This window comes from Poecilia reticulata, chromosome 9 (assembly GCF_904066995.2).
Source record: "Poecilia reticulata chromosome 9, P_reticulata-male-v2, whole genome shotgun sequence".
NCBI classification, from domain to species: Eukaryota; Metazoa; Chordata; class Actinopteri; order Cyprinodontiformes; family Poeciliidae; genus Poecilia; species Poecilia reticulata.
This window is the reverse complement of record NC_088838.1, coordinates 13487696-13494526: the sequence shown is the minus strand read 5'-3', so window position 1 is coordinate 13494526 and position 6831 is coordinate 13487696. Positions and strand designations below refer to the sequence as shown.

General features: G+C 37.8%; 1 protein-coding gene across 1 annotated transcript in view; it reads left to right on the top strand.

Annotated features, from left to right (window-relative positions):
- Positions 1–6831, top strand: part of bin3 (bridging integrator 3) — a 35053-nt gene that overhangs the window by 147 nt on the left and 28075 nt on the right. The window lies entirely within an intron of this gene.

Here is a 6831-nt window from a genome sequence, read left to right as displayed (position 1 = left end):
TTAAGAATAAATTGTAAGTCGAGTCATTTTTCCGCAATTACCGAGGAGCGAATAATCGCCTGGGGCTCCGGCTATTTCCTGGAAGTGCTAGCCAAACTATATTAGCAACGGAGTTAGCTTTAGCATTTAAACTCCGTGACTCACAAATATAACATTTTCTGGTGGGGTTTGTCCTTGTTAATTTGACCTAAGGTAGTCTAAAGCACATAAAACACTCGTTTATGATAGAATAGTTTCTAGCTATATTTAGTGTCGTCAACTTTGAGTGATTCTTTAATAAGTGTTTACCTAGCTATTATTACAGTGTTTCTTAGCCAACAGTTCCATACTGGTAACTTAGTACTCGACAACAAATCATATAAATATATAAACAGTCTCCAAGATATTAATAGCTGAATGTGCGTCTGCTGGTACCTTCTAGTTTTCGGGATTTAAAGAAGTTCAGGTAGTGTTTCAAAGAGAACGTACATTTGTTGTATGTAGTGGTCAGGGCAGCAGGATCGGTGCTGTTCCATTATGGTTTTCGGAACCCACTGTCCTGTAAGTTTTAGAGGTTCATCATACCTGAATTATATTGAGTGGCCAATAACAAACAGGTGCTGAAAGTAATGGCACAGGTGAGATAATTAGAGCATTTGACTTAAGTTATTACCAAGTTGGTGGTATTAGTGTAAATGCAGTGTTTCCCCCCTTCCTGATTGGTGTCATACTTGAGTGTTTCAGAACATCAAATAATTTTAAATGTTAGTCAAAGACAACACAAGTAATAGCAAATGCCGTTTTTAAATGGATGTGTTTATTAAGAGGGTCGAGGGTGCAATCCAAATTCCACACCACTGTAAGTGTGAGTGACGTCAAAATTATATATATTTTTTGCTGTAAAATCACAATAATTATTTTATCATGATTTCCCTACATAACATTTTAGCTCTTAAAGAAATAAAAAAAAAAAATACTACACAGCGTTTCTTATTATATTCTATATATAAGTTTGGACAATTTCCCCAAATGTTGCCAAGCACTATAACGGTTTAAGAAAATCTTCTCATTCTTGGGGTATGTATTACAGTAGGAACACTTTATGCAGAGGTTATTTACAATTCATTATAATTTTTCCACATCAGTGTTATGATTAGTTGTAGCTGTAATAGTAGCAATATTTTTTTATAATTTCATCACTCTTTGACAAACACACTCAGAATGTCTCCTATATTAAATGAATTATGTGAGGGATACATTACAGTCTAACTCTTAACAAACAATTCACCCAACATTGTGACTGTTATTTTATGACCAGAGAGCAAATTGATTGTCTTTATACTATTTAAAGTTTAAAGTGCTTTATACCTGGATATAGTTGTTACTATGAAGTGTGCTGCATTGATGCTATGGATAGTTATGCAAATAGTACAATTATCTGGCATTCAAGTGTAATCAGACCCTTGGTTACAGGGCTAACAATCAAATCCAAACACAGGGTAACAAGCAGCACTGGGAAGAGAAAGGCTGTCATCCTCAATGCATCGCGCCAGTCATTTGAGGGATGCCTGTTGGTCTCCCAAAAAACGATACAAACCTGGATCAATCTATGAATTAGAATACCCTGGACCGAACTTGAAAGTTGGACATTGTGCTGCTAGCCCTTAGCATTCATCAACAACTCAAAAGCAGAAGTGAGAGCGTTGCACAACACAACAAATCAAGCGACTGGAACCTGGTGCACTTAATAGTAAAACATAATTTATCAAAGCTGCAAGGCAGATAATTTGCCTCGAGGAATTTTAATAATCAGGGTACTATAAGCATTTGGAGAATCGATACAATTCTCTTTGATACAACAGTGTAGTTTCTGTATAGGCCTATCTCTGCCAGTTCCCGATCGGATGGCCCACAGTGTGAAAGTGTTTTGCCTCTATACGTCTCTGAACTCGATCCATGTAAATGGAAATGGATTGTTAATAATAAAGTGAATCGAAACAAATTGAGCTTGGCAATGTTACGCTTCCTTTGGTTTGTGTCATTCACTCTTCATTATTCATGAATACTGCACAAGAGGAAACAAAGAGAAACAAACCTTTTCCCATACAATTGTGACGTATATGCATAAGAACTAACTTTACAGTGTTGTACACATTCTTGGTGTCATGCCGTCATTCACTTCGGCCAAACAGTAATGACTGGCAAGCAGGACTTTTGCCATCATGTACTGCCAACCAGAAGGTCAAGAGTGGACAGCTCTGTCACTGAAAGGAGCCCTTTATTGTCACTGCTGACTGATGCATTCCAGCATGGCCTGCACACTAGGGTTTATGACGTAAGAGGTTTGACTTTGGGGTCATCATCAAAACAATTCCAGTTCCCAACATCTTCAACCAGCCCTCTGTGCTCCATGGAATATCTAAGGTCAAATGATGCCATATCTCTCTAATGGTGTACACATTTGCAGTTTTAGTGAAAAGCCATTGGGTCTTCCAGCTAGTACATAATGTGTCCCCAATAAAGAAGACTGTTACGTCTTTGTTCTTGCCTACGTGCTTACGTGATGGTGATGACGTGTATCCTATTACAGCAGACATCAGATACCTCTTTAATTGCTTGTTGGTTAACTTGTTAATGGTTGAAAATGAATCAAAGAAACATTATACTCTTTTTTTTTTCTTTTTTTTTTGTTCCTGAAAAAAAGCTGCACAGAATATTACAAGTAACACTGAATATTAGAGTTCTTAAGTTCTCATGATTGTTGAATATTTATTTCCATTTATTCTTGTTCATATCTACATAAAAAAGCTAAATGATGGTTGAGACGAAATGGCTACCTTGGTTCAAAGTATACCCCCTTTTTACCCTTGTGCATGCGAGGACTGAGGCAAATGTAGAGGACTATGGCAAATAATACAAGTTTTATGTGTGTGGGGTCGGTTGGACCCCATTTCTACATACAAGGGTTTATAATCAATTGACAGTTAAAACTCTGTTCATTTACCACAATGCTAATAAAAAATTCTGGTCTTTTGATTTTTTCTACAAACAGTGTCAGACATTGCGATTAATAGATGTTTTTAGATTTTTTTACTCAAGGTTGTCATACTCTGATAATCTCCCACTGGACCATGACTAAACCCGTTACCATACTTTAGAAACAATACATTCAGAATATTGCTGAGAGCGAATATGCTTATGACACTGCTCTGAAAAAGAGCGATAACTCGTGATGATCCAAAATGAAGTTACAATTCTGGCCAACAATTTGTTTAACTTAAAATTAGGACTTCAGAATATTGCGAATATATCAGACGTGCAATATCAGTATCATTATTACTTGTGGCTGATATATTCCAAGTGTTATGGAGTTGCATTTTTCATTCTAATGGACAGATTCTCACAGCTGAAGACACTGGACACAAACAACACCGTCCAAAATGCTAAAGGTCAGAGAGTGTAGGAAGCATAGTTGAGAAAGTAGTAGAAGTGTGCTGATCGATCGGCCACCGATCATAATCGGCCGATTTCCGTGAAAAAGTGTATGATCGATGATCGCCGATCACGGTCTCTTGTTGCCAATCACACAAACCGATCACCTGCTTCTCATTTCACAGCTTGCTTGTGCAGCTGGTCTCCTCTTTCCTTCACACTGCTCAAACGCGCAGCAACAAATCCTAAGCCATGTCGTGTGGAACTATAACGCACTGAGTGAATGGGAAAGTTTGAGTGTTGCAGCGGAAAATTGAAGCACGCGGAGTGAAGCAGGTCAAAATGCGACGAATCTAATATGGCATAAAAACAATGCCATACTTGACGGAGTTTGGCTACATCGAGACTCACTGCAGTAAAAAAAAAAAAAAAAAGACATGGAGGATCAGATAGCAGGTAAAGCAGCGCACAGCTACAAACACTCACCCGGATTAGCATGACGGTCAGAAAGCTAAACAAATAACCCGCAAAATTATTTAAGTCTTCGAGCTGCGATGCAAGAGCTGGTTCTGCTCTCGCTGTTGAACCCTCACCGTAGCTCCGTCTATTCAAAACGGAGCGCCGCTTCTTCTCCACCTGGTAGTAAACTCTCACACCGAACCTCTGTTTGAAGCTGCAGCATCTAACTTAAAAAAATACATTTTACATACGTATTAAAACTTTCGCTGTCCTAACGTGAGACAAATAATCTCTGAAAAAATAATCGAACTCTCTGCCTCCTCCCTGTTCTGCATAATTACTCCGCTCAGTCAGAAACAGCCAATCAGAACTCGCAGTAATCAGCTTAGCCATGCTATCAGGAAGTTTACATTCAGTAACTCAGGATTGTTTATTGTAATGGAACCTGTATTTGAATGTTAAGTTTTATACTTGAATTTCATTGGCAATGTTGAGAGGTTTTATTTTGGCTTTTTGCATTATTTAGCCTCTTCAGAGCCTTCATATGTTTTCAGTCTGTTAAAGATAGTATTACCGATAGCAATACAATTTGCACAATGCCTGTTTAGTTTTTTCTTGGAAAAAGTTATTAAAAACATGTTTTTGTCTAAATTAAGGTGAATTCATGGTTCCTTTTTCCACATAATGTAACCGGGAGCGCTTATGATTAAAAAAATACAAATTATGTGATCGGTATTGGTGATCGGAATCGGCAGGAAAAAAACACATCTCTAGAAAGTAGGTATATATTGCACCTGATATCGTCATCGCAGTTTTTACCTATATTATTGCTATCCAACGTTTTCTACTATTGGGCAGCCGTACTCAAAATATTCCTGTGTTAAACTCTATTGTGGCTTATTCTGTGTCAGTTGTTCTTGGTTCACAAGACCAGATTCACAAATGTTTCTCAATGTGGGAGGCCCAGCTGAAATATTGTTGTGTCAGTGAGCTTTAGAAATGATCAGCAGAGTCTGCAATCCTCCTTTTTATATCACATTCTTTCTGTTTGCTCTTTTCATTTTCAAAGCACACTCAACTCTGTTTCTTTTCCACATCTCACACACAAACAGTTTGAGTTTCTTTTGTTTTTTTAAAGAATCGCTTACAATCTTAACCAACAACATTTTTAGGTACAACTAAAATTCCGTGTCTTCTTTGTGATCAGACACTAAAAGCTAGACATTTATTGCTTCACAGTGCTTTGATAGAGAGCTTAAAGGGATGTTTGCAGTTTTCCTATTTAATTCTTCTAAACAGTTCAAAATGCAGTTTTGGAGTTGGATTTTTGCAATAAGTACTTTTAGATACAAAACTCATCTTGCAAGAAAATATTTTAGTTCGTTTTTATAGAACCATAAAATGTCTTTCTTGATAGGAAAAATTATTACTGTTTCTTTGTCAATTAGGAATTTCTGTATTAGACAACGGATCTAGGAATAAAATTCATCCAAATATCTTCAAAATATAAAACACAAAATTTTTACTTTAATTCACTTTTGTCATATTTCGTAGCTATTACAAAGGGTGCAAGTCATTGTTTAAACTAAAAGGTCGACAAAGTTCTCATGATTCATGAAGACGTGACATACATGTGGTGAAATTGCCACTTGGAGATACCTAAACTCATGAAGTACACTGGTTATTATTAGAATCCGTATATAGCAATAGTTGGACTCAATCAATGGGATTCCCAAATGGTGTGTTAGCTTCATCTCTTACATTGGGAAAACATATTGCAACATAGGAAGTGAACGTGGGAGGTTGATGTCATCTCTAGTTTCGGGAGAACGCTACTTGGTCCCCAGCCAGCGTTTACACTCAAGCCCGTCTCTGACAAATTATGTCGCTGTTGTGTTCAGGAATGCCCTACAAATCTAACAGACGGCTACGCTAACATGACACTGTTGTATATCTTTCAGGTAATCAGAAAAAGGTGAGTCATGTGAAATGAAGCTGACGAATTTTATGAGTTTTTTTCCACAGTGGCTCACGCAAGCTAGAGTAACAGCAAGTGAACCCACTTTCCTTCAAATAAAAACAAAAACATGTTTATAGTGAAATGACTAATGTATTAGTTATAATTGTAACTAAAAACAAGAGGAATACAAATAAAATCCAATGGGACCCATAAAATAAACGGTGCTTCCAAATGAAACAATGTCCTCATACTTGAAGCATTAGTGACATTAGCATGCTGTTTTGGCTGCATTAATTCTGCTATTGTTTGACCAAGTTGACCTATATAATTTGACAAAAGCTGTCTTCAAAAAGCTCTTTCTCACATTGACGCGTATTCTGATTGCACAACGAGGTCTTGCATCACACCCTCACTTTTCCATCTCATTAGTCTACACACCTTTCTTCTGACGCAGCTGCTGCCTCTCCCTGCCTTTCACCAGCTACTGCCATCGTTTAGTGTAGATTTTAGACACATTAGTGAAAGTGTGCAGACAAAGACCTTTGTAAAATGTGTTTTTATTTGTACCTTTTTTTTGTGAACCTCAAGAACATTATGCCAGGCACCAGCTCATTAAGGCAAAGGACAGTTTTGAACTGTGGGTTAACAATAGTGTTTTTACCAAGAACGGTTCCGTTTCTTTTTCTTTCATCAAAAACACTCCCTAGGATTTCTTTGTGGTTCAGTGCCTGCATATAAGATGTTTCGCTTTATTATGAAAATTGCATGCTTGATCCATCCATCCATCCTCTGTACACCCTTGTCCCTCAGTGGGGTTGGGAGGGTTGCTGGTGCCTATCTCCAGCTAACGTTTCGGGTGAGAGGCGGGGTACACCCTGGACAGGTCACCAGTCTGTCGCAGGGCAACAGAGACAGACAGGACAAACATGCTTGGTACAATTTGCGCAAAAACACAAAATCTTGTGCCGTTTCTTGGTGCTAATTGCCACTGTCTTTTTGAG